This window comes from Melospiza melodia (assembly GCF_035770615.1).
Source record: "Melospiza melodia melodia isolate bMelMel2 chromosome 7 unlocalized genomic scaffold, bMelMel2.pri SUPER_7_unloc_1, whole genome shotgun sequence".
NCBI classification, from domain to species: Eukaryota; Metazoa; Chordata; class Aves; order Passeriformes; family Passerellidae; genus Melospiza; species Melospiza melodia.
In genome coordinates, this window is record NW_026948497.1 from 5,220,827 (window position 1) to 5,234,059 (window position 13,233).

The following is a 13,233-nucleotide window of genomic DNA, read 5'->3' on the forward strand; positions in this document are numbered from 1 at the left end:
TCCCTGGGTCACAGGAAGGGGGGTCTGGGGCTGGGAGAGGCGGGCGGATCCCGGGGACGCAGCTTGGGAGACGCGAAAGCGAGACGGGGAAAAGGGGAATTCCAGGGAATTCATCTGGATCCCGCTGGATCCTCGCTGACACCCCCTGGGACCCCGCGGGACCCTCTGGGATCCCTGGAACCCCTTCCAGGAAGCGCCTGGGGGAATTGGGGGGGCCCAGGGGGGGTCCCAGTTCCCAAAAATTGGGGTTCAGGGGGTTCCTGTGCAGGGAAATGCGGGTTCAGGGGGATTTCCTTCCCGGAATTCGGGGTTCGAGTAGGTCCCGGTGCCCGAAAATGGGGGTTCAGGGGGGTCCTGGTGCCAGATGAGGGGGTACAGGGGGGTCCCAGTGCTGCCGAAGGGGGTACAGGGGGGTCGAGGTGACCGGAAATGGGCGCTCAAGGGGCTCCGCGTACTCAGAAATGGGGGTTCAAGGGGGTCCCGGTTCAGGAGAAGGGTATTTGGGGGGTCACAGGACCGAAAATGGAGGTTCAGGGGGGTCCTGGTACCCACGAATGGAGGATTAGGGGGTTCCCTGTGCCCGGGAATTGCGGTTCAGGGGGGTCCTGCTGAATAGAAATGGGGGTTCAGGGGGTCTCGGTGCCAGATGAGGGGGTACAGGGGGGTCCCGGTGCTGGGGAAGGTGATTGAGGGGGGTCACAGGACCCAAAATGGGCGTTCAGGGGAGTTCCCCTGCCCGTCAATGGAGGTTTAGGGGGTTCCCGGTGCTCGGAAATGGAAGTTCAGGAGGGTCCCGGTGCCCGTGAATTGCGGTTCAGGGGGGGTCCCGGTTTCGGGGGGTCCCACTCACCTTTGGTCGCGCTCCCCGGGTTCCCCAGGAGCCCCAGGAGCCCCAAGAGCACCCCCAGCCCCAGCGCTGGAGCCATCGCAGCCGTCCCCGATCGCGGCTGTGGCGCGGCTGGAGAGACGCGAAAGCGAAAGTGCCCGAGGAGCGCGGGGGGAGGGGAAAAGGGCGAATTCCAGGGAATTCACCTGGATCCCCTCCTGGCCGCCCTCTGGATCCCTCGGGATCCGTCTGGGACCCTCCAGGGCCGCGCCCTGCGGGACCCCCGGGCCGGGCTGTGCTGAACTCCCCGGCCCTGCGCTCAAACTCTGCCCGGACCCCGCTGGGCTCGGCCCAAAGCCGGGCAAGCACCGCGAGCAGCGGAGCCAATTTTTCCTGCGGGTGCGGGTCCCACCCCCGGCGGAGCAGGGCTGGGCGCTGGGATCCGACCCCTGATTCGCAATCTCCTTCTCTCTCTCTGTGTGCTGTTCTCTCCCTTTCCTTTGGGGGATCACAAATCCCAGAGCGGCCGCAGAGCCCCGTGCCCAGGCTGGGTTTCCCAGCAAAGGGAGGCTGGGCTGAGGTGCCTCGGGCTGGCCGGGAATGGGGGCCCGGGGGTCCCCGGGGTCACGGAAACGGGGGATCCAAGGACCGGAGGGGAGGATACACGGAAAGGGGGTGCAGGGGGGTGTTGGTGCAGGATAAAGGGGTGCAGGGGTGTGTTGGTGCAGGATAAGGGGGTGCGGGGGGGGTGCCAGTGTCCAGGAACGGGGGTGGGGGAGGGGGCAGCTGCTGGGGAGGGACTGGGATGGACTGGTACAGACTGGGAAAAGAACTCACTGGGAGCAGAATTGGGACACCAGGGATCATACTGGCTTATGCTGGCGCCACACTGAGGGCAACTGGGAGCAACTGGGAACATGCAGGAGACAATTGAGATATACTGGGAGGGACTGGACTGGTTTGGATAATCTTGGAACTGACTGGAATCATACTGGGAGTGATCAGATCTGTAGTAGGGGTGAAGAGGAGAAACTGGAATAATGCAGGGAGCAGCTGGCCCATGCTCGGGTCATACTGGGATCACACTAGCACTGATGGGGTCACATTTGGAGTGACTGGCATAGTACTGGGAGTGTCTGGAATAACTGGGATCATACTGGAGGTGACTGGACTTATACTGGGAGCAACTGGGACCACAACATGGCATCGTGTAAGGTGTGACTGGGTTCATACTGGAAGTGTGACTGGGGCCACACTGGGCTCTTACTGAGTGGGACTGAGAGTGAAAGGAACCATACAGATTATGACTGGGAGCCTCTGGGACCCTACTGTGAGTTGGAACATACTGGGAGTGACCAGGACCCCACAGGTGAGGCGGCGGCGGAGCTCGGAGGCGGGCCGCAGCGCAGGTGGGAGCCGCGCTGGGTTGTGCGGGGGGCTCGGGGCTGGCTGCGGGCCCTCGGGGGCGGCAGGGGGCTCCGGCGGGTTCGTTGTGCCGTGTCCGGCCCGTGTTGCCGCTGGCGTGAGGGCGCTGCGGGAGCGGCTGCCCGCGGTCTCCTTGCGGCCGCTGCCTCGGCAGGAGCCGCTGCCGGAGCAGCGCTGGCTCGGCCGGTTCCTGTGGCTGGGACGGTGGAGCCTGCCCCGTGCCCGGAGGCTGCACTGGCGCGGCCTCGGAGCTCCGCCGCCGCCTCACCGGGCACCGGTAATGGCGGCTCTGTCGAGCCAGGGCCGCCCTCAGGGCGGTACCATGGGCAGTGCTTGGCCCCGCTCCCACCAATCACCGCGCGAGCTCGAGGAGTGACGGCAGAATTCGCCAATCGCAGCGAGGGGCGGGCTCTGCACACGGCGCGGGCTCTGCACACGGCACGGCCCCGCCTCCCTTTCCCCCGAACTCCGGCATTTCCGGCAGCCGCGGCTGAGGAGCGGCCTCGGCGCTGTGCCCGGCCCGGGCAGGAGGCCAAGGAGCCGCTGCTGCTGCCCCGAAGCGCCGGGAGCTCGGCGTGACCGGGACATGAGGGCGCTGGGAGCTGGGGTGAGTGCGGGACGGAGCTGGGACCCGCCTGCAGCCTCGGCAGGAGCCCAGGCCGGAGCAGTTGAAGCTGGAGAGAGGCCGAAACCTCTCTGTCACTTCCCTCCTCCACCTGGGCCGGGAACAGAGCGCGTGAGGAAAGGCTCGGCGGCCTGGGTAACGTGTGAGACAGTTCAATCACTGGTGACGGGCACAACGCACTTGTCAGGAGAATTAATCCACAAACCTCAGAGGTTTATGTCCAAAAAGGAGACAGAGGAATCCTTTTACTTTATTCGAATAAAGAGAGAGGCCATGGGCATTGCCCTGGGGTCTCTTCAATTTTTGGAGGACGCAGCCTCCCTTTTAATCCCCGTTTCCCGGCCGCATTTCCCTTCTCTCTTTCCCCATTGGCTGAGGTACTTGACAGGTTCAAATTTCCCGGTACTCCCGATACTTAAGATTTCCCTCTGATGTACAACCTCCCTTTTAATTTTTAATTCTTATGTAATTTAGGGTTTTCCTCAGTGTTTCTTTCATCTTTCAGTGTTCAGTTTCATTTATCAGCAAACCTAAAGTTTGTTTGTAAAAGCAAATATTTCCCATTCATCAATCAGTGGAATCTTTTCCATTGTTTCATTTATCTCTCAGTGCTGGTTTGATCTACCAGCAGACCCACAGCCTGTTTGTAAGGGCAAAATCCATCATTCCTCTCACACTTTACTTGGGGAAATTAATTGAATTTATCATCAAACATGGCTGGGCAAGAGAATGAGAACTGAAATAATTCCTACGAAAATATCCTCCCCCCACTTCTCTCTCCTTCCCGGGCTTAAATCTGTCCCGCATTCCCTCCCTTCTCCCCAGCCAGAGGCGCAGGGGATGGGGGTCACAGCCCGGTCCTGTCACAGCCTCCCCTCAGGGACAGGAATCCTCGTCCTGCTCCAGTCTGGGGTCCCTCCCACGGGACACATCCCTCGGGAACGGGCTGCTCCAGCGGGGATCGCCCCGGGCTCACAGGAGCCGCCAGGAGCCGCTTCCATGGCTCTGCAGGGGCTTCCCAGGGGCTCGGGGCCTCTCTCGGGCATCCCCTGCCCGCGGTCTCCTTGCGGCCGCTGCCTCGGCAGGAGCCGCTGCCGGAGCAGCGCTGGCTCGGCCCGGTTGCTGGGACAGAGGGGGCTGCCCCGTGCCCGGGGCTGTGCGGGGAAATTGCCGTGGCCGGAGGTTTCTGTGCCCAGAGGAGACAGAGGAGTCCTGTACAAGTGACTTTATTGCTGAGCAGAGGGAGAGGCCGTGGGGCATTTGCCGTGCGCTCTGTGCCATTGTTGTAGTTCGCAGCCTCCTTTTTATCCCCATTTTCCCGGCCTCATCTCCCTCTCCCTTTGCCCGCTGGCTGAGGTACTTGGAAGGTTCAGACCTCCCGATCTGCCAACAGCATGTCCTCGTTAGTGTGAATCCCCACTTTTGCATAACAGCCGATATTCACGGCTCTGTTAAGTCTTTGTTCTTCTCGAAATTCAGGAATTCAGCAGGACTTTGTGGAGCTTTCTGTGTCAATTTCCAACATTTTCTAAAACTGATGGTTTCTCCCATTTCTTCCTTATCTACAAGTCTCCGGCCCTATCTACAGGCAGATTCACTCATTGACTCTGTTTTTTCTTCCTGGGTCTTCTTTGGTTTTGGGATTATTCTCAGTGCTCTCATTCCCTGTCCTTCTGTAGCCGTTTCTGGATCAGGATGCCTGGCTGCCACCTGCATCCCCTCGCTCAGCTGCTGAATGAGCTGCACCCTCAAGGTGTGGAGCATGGTAAAAGAAATGCTGTTTCTCCTCTGTAGCACATCAGAGGAGAAACAGCATTTGTTTAACCCATGGTCTGCCAGGGAGCCACAAAACCGTGTCCCATTCTGTTATGGTTAGAGGCTAGCACAATGCTAGTGCTCCTATGAAGATAGTTTCTCTCTGGTGTCTGCTGTGAGATGTGACCAGGAATAAGCAGGCTTTTACTTAGAAATAAAGAAAAGAAAACTTTATTAACTAAACTACAACTCTAAATAACAAGAAATACACAGGGAAAATGAAAACTTTCTAAAAACATTTCCTCCTCTCTCTACTAAATTCCAATACATCTATCTCTCAAATTTCAACTCTCGGTCTATCACTAGTCTTTAGATAATCAATTGTCAATTCATCAAGAGGAGAGGAGTCTTTCTTGTGCTATAGGCTTCTTCTGGAAACACCATTGAAACTTTGTGTGTTTCTGCGTCCCTCGAGGCACTGCCAGGAGTAAATCTGCTGTCGTGACCTCTTCCCTTTATGTCTGTGCTCTCACCACTGACCATGGACTAGAGCTGATCTAGGGTTTTCTTTTTAAGGATGCTTTGTCCTGTTCCAAACAGAGCACAGTCTCATCTTTGGGACACTTGTCTTCTTCAAATTTCACTCCTTGGGGTTGAGGGGTACTAACACTGAACTTTCGTGGCTCTGAGCCATTGCCTCCCCCTGGATGCAGTCTCTGTGTCACAAGGAACATGGTTCTGTCTATGGCTATAACAAGAAGAGTCTGGCTAAGCTACTTTATCATCTCTTCTCACTTAAGATTCTTCACTTTCACACTTGCACACTTCTTTCTTCCATTTCATCTCTGTCTCTCTTCTAGGAAAGGTTAATGTTCTGCAAAGTTTTCATTGTCTGAGAAAGGGTTAAAGGCTCCCACAAGCGGCCGGACACCTTCTCGCTGCACCCCCCATCCTTCTCCGCAGGCCGGGCTGCCTGCCAGCGCTTGATATCAAATTTCAAGGGGGCACAGGCTCTATCTCTGTCTCTGTCTCCTGGGTGGGGGGGCTGCCCGATGCCTCCTGGTGCTTCTCCCACCCTTCTGTGCTGGGCCCCTTCACTTCCCTCTGGAATTCCAGAGATCTTCCCCCCAGAATTCTTTGCTCTTAACCCCTGCGTTCTCAGAGGCGTGTCTAATGTCTCTAGTGGCTGCACTAGGTGCTAATATAAAAATCTGAACACTTATTGGTGACTACAGCATATCTCAGAAAACTTACTTCCTCTCAAACTATGACACATCCCATCCTTTCCGCGTTTGGATTGGTGCATGAGCTGCTTTCTTGTTTCCTTTGTTATCTGTTTCACCACTTTTCCTTTGTCATCTATTTGCCAACAGCAGTTTGGGTCATTGATTTTTGCAGAAATTCCTCCTCCTTCTGCTAACAGATGATCTGATCCCATCCCATGGTGAAGTGTTGTGTTCCTCGTTTCAGTGGATTGGTCAGCAGGAAGGTCAGGAGCTGGAGCTGTCTGGTTGGTTATTCCGAGGACAGCTTGTAATCTAATGATGCCATTGAAATGAGAAATGGGTTCTGTGGCTCCTGATATGAATTGGTTCGGGTTCCCAGGGGCTGGTCCATGGTGTTGTAGGATTTGTTCTGCTGGCTGTTCATCTTTTCCCCATTTTTGGGCACTGCCTCAGGAGCCAAGACTGCATCAATTGACCACTTTTCTCTAAATCATCAAATACTTTGATTCCAAACTGATTTCCCTGAACCTGTGATAGCTAGAACATCTTAGTGCTCTAATACATCCTCTATAACATACAGACAGTCACAGCACATGTTGGAGTGGGCAGAGGGATGATTCCCCCCCCCCCCCCCCATTTATTTAAAGTGAAGTTTTCCCAACATTCTCTGTTTGCTGTTTCCCTTTGCAGCTTCACCCGTTTCTGTTGCAGGGTCAGATATCCTCCCCCTGGGCTCTGCCTTGAGCTGTGCAAATTCCATCAGTGCCAGCAGGCAGAGCTTGGGGTGAGGGGCAGAGGGAATCAGCCCAATTCCTGCCCCGGGCAAGAGACCCACGTGCATTGTCCACACTTTGCCCAGCAGTGTTCATTTGCATTTCTAAAGCTCCTCTGCAGGCTGCCTGGAATGGAGCTTCTCTTCCAGGGTGAACTCACACATGCCCCCCCCCCCTCCCCATACAAAAGCCAGGGTTTGGGATATTTTTAATTTTTAGGGTTTTTTTTTGAAGAGTGTTCTATTAACTGTTTATGAGTTAAAGGGCCACCTTTAAAGCTCTTCTAGTTTTGCAAAATGCAGCCTGAAGGTAAACACCAGAAAACCCAGACCAAAATTTTGCAATCTCCAACAGCCACACGAACCCACGAGAAAAAGAATCCAAAGCAATAAATATTTTTCCACTTCTTCTGCTAAGAATAAAAATTGATTCTCACACCCCTGGCCCAAACCTAACTGACAGTATCAAAGTAACATTAATTAGAAACAACATTCTCATGGTGTAATCTTATTCCAGCCAGCCCAGTGTGTGAGTGCATCTGAGCTCCAGAGTGGAATTGTGCCGTGGTGTTCCCCAGCAGCTGTGGCAGTGCAGGCCCAGACAGACGTCTGACACAGAGCTACAACAGAACTAGGCTCTGTATCACCTTTTATAAAATTAATTTCCGTTCCAAGTTTAGGAATCAAATCCCTTCCCAGTCAATCATGATAGCAATTAGGAGGAAATAAAAATTCATGCATTTCAAACCCATTGCCCACATCTGCTAACAGTGGTTGATTAAACCACTGCTCTTTCCCACTTATCTCCTCACTAATCAAACATATTTCTAGCATTTTTTCCCCCTTGGGTCTAAGATTCAAAGTGCATTGAGAGGCCCCTGTGTCCATCAGGAAATGCCTCCTCTCAATGCAGACCCACCCTGAATGTTCTCAAGGGCTGCAGTGTGGAGGGTCCCTGGTGTGATGGGAGCTGTGAGAGCCCTGCCAATCCATGTCCATCAAGGGGTGGACTTGTTGGTGCTGAGGGTGCTGCTGTCTGTGCTTGCAGTGTCCTTGTGCCCTGCAGCTGGAGCCCTGGTTCCTTGCCAGGGGCTGTTTGGGTGGGCTCTCCCCTGCCGAGGAGGGCAATGCCTCTGCCAGGTGCTTGTGGCCGAGCCGTGCCCTGGGTGCTGGGGCCCCCTTGGGCCCTGGGGTTGATCTCTCAGGGGCTGTAGGAACTGTGCCCTGGCCTTTGCCTTCAGCTTGGCCTTTTGCTGCTCCCTTCTTGCACTCACCTGCTGTGCCTTTGTGCCCAAGTGCTGCAGGGCCTTCTTGTGCCCCTCCTGCAGCCCCCCTCAGTGCCTGTGGCTGCTCATCCTCTGAAAGCTGCCAAGTTTTTTCCAAAATCATTCATTTCTCAAGTGACCCAAACAAAATCCTTAAAAGAAAATCCTGATCCTTCCATGTACAATCTGCCTTTCCCAGGCGTTCCTTGCTCCTCCTCCCTGTGCTCAGGGTGCCCTCCCCAGCCCGTATCCCAGAGCCGCTCCCTGTCCTGCCGCAGTGTCCGAAGGCGCCCCCGGCGGGCAGGGCCGGCAGCTCCACGGGGCCGGGCAGCGGCCGGGGCGTCCCGCAGCCTCCTGGGGGCCGGGGGCCGCTGCCGGCCCTGCCCGGGGCTGGTGGGGTCAGGCAGCGCCCGGCGCTGAGCCCCGGCTGCCCCACAGCCCCGGCCCGGCCCCGCAGCTCCCCACAGGCCCCCAGCCCGTGCTCCCGGTGCCGCAGCTCTGCGCCCGGTGCTGCCGCCCACAGAGAAACCCCCTGAAACCCTGACCTCCTTGATTTCCTCTCCTGGAAACCGGGGATACAAATGATCAGCTGACAAAGGTTGAGGATAAGACCCTGTTGAAAAACATCCCAATCCTTGGTATTTTTCTGTTCCTCCTCTTTTCTTTTTCTTCCCACATAGATTCCTCCTGCTGCTTCTTGCCTTAACTGTATTGCTGCACACTCCCCTTCACCCAGTCTATTCCCAGCACACCAACACCATCCATCCATCCATCCATCCATCCATCCATCCATCCATCCATCCATCCATCCATCCATCCATCCATCCATCCATCCATCCATCCCTCCCTCCCCTGTTTTCCAAATCCCTTTTCCACTTCCCTTATTGCCCCTCTGGGTATCCATGTCCATAATTACCTCTGGGGGAATGTGTACTCTTCCTCAACCTTCTCCAAAGGGACCCTTCAGAGATATTTTGGGATCATCATCTGTTGCATCCCTTTGGCCAGGACCCCTTCTCGGCTTTCCCTTTTCTACCCTCCATGGGTGCCCTGCCATGTTCACTCCCCAAAGATCCCAGCGCACTCACAGATGAGATTTGCAGTGCTCTCTCCCTGCTGACTCTTCAGAACTCCCCTGATGTGTCACTCGTCTGTCTCCTGGTCACTCTAGGGTACCCAATCAATCCCTGGTGCCGCCGCCCCCCAAGGGAGTCACCCAAGATCACCCAAACTGGGTGAGGCACCTTCAGCTGCACTCGCTGCCCGCCGCCCCGGATGTTGGAAGGAATTCCGGATGAGTCCCAAGGTGTGTGGAAAAATGGACACCACCAGAGGTTTCTGTTCAGGAAGAAGACAGAGGACTCCTGTAAAAATAATTTCATTCAAAAAAAAAAAAAAAAAGTGAGAAGCCATGGGACATTTCCTATGGAGTCTCTCCAGTTGTTGGAGGACACAGCTTCCTGTTCATCGTAAGTTTCCTGTCTACATCTCCCTTTCTCTTTCCCTATTGGCTTGAGAGCTACAGACATCCCAGTCTACCTACTGCTTCCCCTTCCTAATATGCTCCCCACTTTTGTATAGCAAACAATATTTATGGCTCTGTGAAGTCTTTGTTCTTCTTGAAGTTCATTAATTTAGCAGGACCTTGGCTAAGCAGCAGTCTGTCATTATTTAATAACATTTTCTGAAACTGGTGGCTTCTCTTGTCACTTCCTTATGTACAAGTTCCTGGCTCTGTCTCTGAGCAGATTCACAGCATCTGTTTGTAAAGACACTTTCGACACTTTCCTCTTCTTCCTTTCATGGGAGTCCCCCGTTTGTGGGACATCTGCCCTGAAGCAGGGCGTCCCCCCTTGCTGCAGCTCCACCCTCAGGCAGTGCTCAGCCAATCAGCGCACATGCTGATGATGACTCAGTAGTTGCCAGGCAGACCCGCGGCTCTCAGTGTTCCCCATCTGCGCTCCCGCTCGGCCCCAGCGCCCCCCTCGAGGGGAATTTGGGGAGGTGGGAGTGGGGCAGCGCCAAGGCCGGGCCCCCCCGCGCTGTCCTGGCGGGAGCGGCTGCAGTGGGGACCGAGTGCGGGCGGGAGCGGCCGAGAGCCCAGCGCTGCCCCAGCCCGACCTGCCCCAGCTCCATCCCTGCCCCTGCCGTGGGATGCTGTGGGTTTGGGGGGAAGAGGGAGCCGGCAGTGGGGCTGGGCCTGGGGCAGGAGGAGAAGGGAAGGAGAAGCAGGGTTGAGGAACAAACTGGTTAAACGCTGCACGTGGGAGGAGAAGGTGGGATTGTGCAGGAGAAGGAGGAATAGCAGGAGGAAGAGGAGTGTGAAGAAGAGCGGAGACACAGGAGGAGGAGCAGAAACAGGAAGCCTCAGAAGGTTCCGTCTCTCCCTGTATCTGCAGGCTCTACCCCAAGCCCCAGGAGCATTGCCCCCTCATATGCAGCAGATATCCAGGGAGGAGGATCCACGAATTTCACTGGGGTGAATCTTGGTGTTTCTGAGCATTCTTGGGCTAAATGTTGGTGCTTTGTTTTTTTGCAGGGGCTGAATCTTTATCTTTTGGAGGAGGTTTTTGCTAAATCATGATGTTTGGGGAGTTTTTGATCTGTATCTTGGTGTTGGAAGAATTTTTGTGCTGAATCTCGGTGTTTTGGAGGTTCTTACAGACACAAGATGTCCAATTAGTTCCTGAGATGAAGTTGGGCAAGGAGGAACTCCCAGTACAAGGCACCGTCTTATTTTTTTCTTTTTTTTTTTTTTTAACCCAAATCAGGATTTTTTAGTCCCAAGGCTTGGCCTGATGGAGGACGAGGAAAAGCCCTGGAGATTCCGCACAAGGAGTGGCTACAAACCCAGCCCAGGGAGCTGCGAGGAGGAAAGAGTCCCCCTGAGCCCAGAAGATGGCCAGAGATCCAGCCCGAGCTCAGAGCTGGTGGAGAAGCCTCATGGCAGGAAGAAGCCCCACAAGTGCTTGGAATGTGGGAAGGTTTTCAGCCAGAGCTCCAACCTGATCCAGCACCAAAGGATCCACACTGGGGAACGGCCCTACCAGAGTGGGGAGTGTGGGAAGAGCTTCAGACAGAGCTCTGGCCTAATTCAGCACCAGGTGATCCACACTGGGGTACGACCCTACAAATGTGGGGATTGTTGGAAGAGCTTCAGAGACAGCTCTGACCTGATCCGGCACCAGATGATCCACACTGGCGAAAAGCCCTATGAATGTGGGGAATGTGGGAAGAGCTTCAACCAGAGATCCCACCTGATCCAGCACCAGAGGATCCACACTGGGGAACGGCCCTACACCTGCTTGGAATGTGGGAAGAGCTATGGGTGGAGCTCAGACCTGAGAAAACACCAGCGCAGCCACACTGGGGAGAGGCCCTACGAGTGTCCTGAGTGTGGGAAGAGGTTTCAGATCAGCTCCACTCTCCTCAGACATGAGTGCACTCACACAGACGAGAGGCCGTTCTGCTGCCCTGACTGTGGGAAGGGCTTCAACCACAAATTCGCCCTCGTCTCCCACCAGCGCATCCACTCCAGGGAGAGGCCCTAAGAGTGTGGGGAGTGTGGGAAGAGCTTCTCCCTGAGCTCATCCTTGACCAAACACCAACGGAGGCGTCACTGAGGGAAGCCCTGTGGGTGCCCCGAGTGTTGGAAGAGCTTTGTGCGCTACTCCAGCTCCATCCCCCATGGGAGGATCCACGTTTGATGATCCCCAGTGTCCTCTGTTAGGCAGTGCCCTGGTGATGTGTGTTGGGATGACACCTGGCTGGGGGGCTCCACATCTTCCTGGCTCCCTCTGGGCACTTGGACGAATGCAGAGAGCAGAACATCCATCAGGAGGTAGACCAACAATGGGAATTCCTTGGGGAGAGCAGATTTCTTGGCTTTCAACCCCAAAACATCTTTTGTATTCAGTCCTATCTTCTGGTGGCATCAATGAGTTCTGTATGGTCTTGGAGGTCTTTTCTAACTTCAGGGATTCCATGATTTTAATTTCCTGTTGCCTAAGGGCATCTTCTACAGGCAGATGATGAAAAAGTGACGAAAAGACCAAAATTTTGGAGACAGTAGGGTAGAAACTCCACCAAAAAAGGTTCTTCTCTCCCACCCAAGGAGGTGGAACCTCAGCTGGCACTGTCATGATCTGTCCCAGCGGACAGGTAACGCGATGATTTTTAGGTGCAAAAATAACCAACAAAGGCACAGGGGATTTGCAGTAACAAATCGACAAAATGCAGTTTTATTGAAATAACCACAACAGAAATGTGTTGGTGAGGGGAACTGGGGAAAAATGGGAGAAGATAAGGAAAGAGGGAGGAAAAGAGGGAAGATGGGTTATAGCTACCGAGACATGATGCTGCTTTTGTCCTTCGGGGTCCAGCCATCAAAGCTCACTGGGTCACGTCCGGGAGATCTCGAAAAGCACGGCTGACCAGGGCTCCAATTATACGATTTTTTATTGGGGGGAAGGGGAGCCGAAACAAAGGTCTCCACGGAGGGGGAAAGAACAGAAAAGGGGGTGCACAGAGTCCTAGCCAAGCAACAGGCAAAAACCATTGTTTTCCTGGCCCAATGCTCGCAGGTGCGTTTACTCTGGGCAGCTTTTCCCCCCTTGGTGCACACCTCCCCCGAGTTGGGGGGGTTCAGTCCCAGTCTCTGGAAGAAGGTGCGAGGGGGGTTTTCTTGCACAAGGATTTCCTGTCTTGGTTCTTTGATGGAGAGGCTTGCATTTCTGCTTGTCTGTCACAATGGCTGAGGGTGGATGAGAGGGGTCTTCTGTGGGAGACCACCCAGAGCTCAAGCGAGGCAGGCCAGGAGGTAGGGAGAGTCCATTGTTCAGAAGGGGCAGAATGCCCCCTTCGTGTTCAGCATGGCATGTTATGCAAATAACACCTGTGGAAACAAGCTGACAATCACATGACTTCCCCTCCCCACTGGCTCAACAGTTTTAACTTTTCGGTGGTTTTTCTTCATGACAATTGTGAGGCAAAAATGAAGGATATTTCGGACAGACTCTCACAGGCACGGACATGGAAATCTTTTTCTTTTAGGCTGATTTTCTTTTAATATCTCTTTATCCCTTTAAAATATCCAACACAATATCCCTTTAAAAATAAAGACATCGAACTAAGACATGGGTGTGGTCATGGTGGACACAGACATGGTGGGACACAGACATGGGGAGTGACAAGGGGACACATGGACATGGAGGGGGATGGGGACATGGGGGCACAGGGGCACAGAGGCTGATGTTGGGGACAATGACAGGGATGGAAACACGGTGAGGAGACAGCCATGGGTGAGGACATGGTGGGACATGGCCGGTGACCTGTGGAGG

The 13,233-nt window shown here is 54.7% G+C and overlaps 1 pseudogene; it reads left to right on the plus strand.

The window, feature by feature from the left end:
- The first annotated feature begins 2,762 nt into the window (after window positions 1-2,762).
- LOC134432793 (zinc finger protein 250-like) lies at window positions 2,763-13,028 on the plus strand (annotated as a pseudogene).
- The last annotated feature ends 205 nt before the right edge of the window (window positions 13,029-13,233 follow it).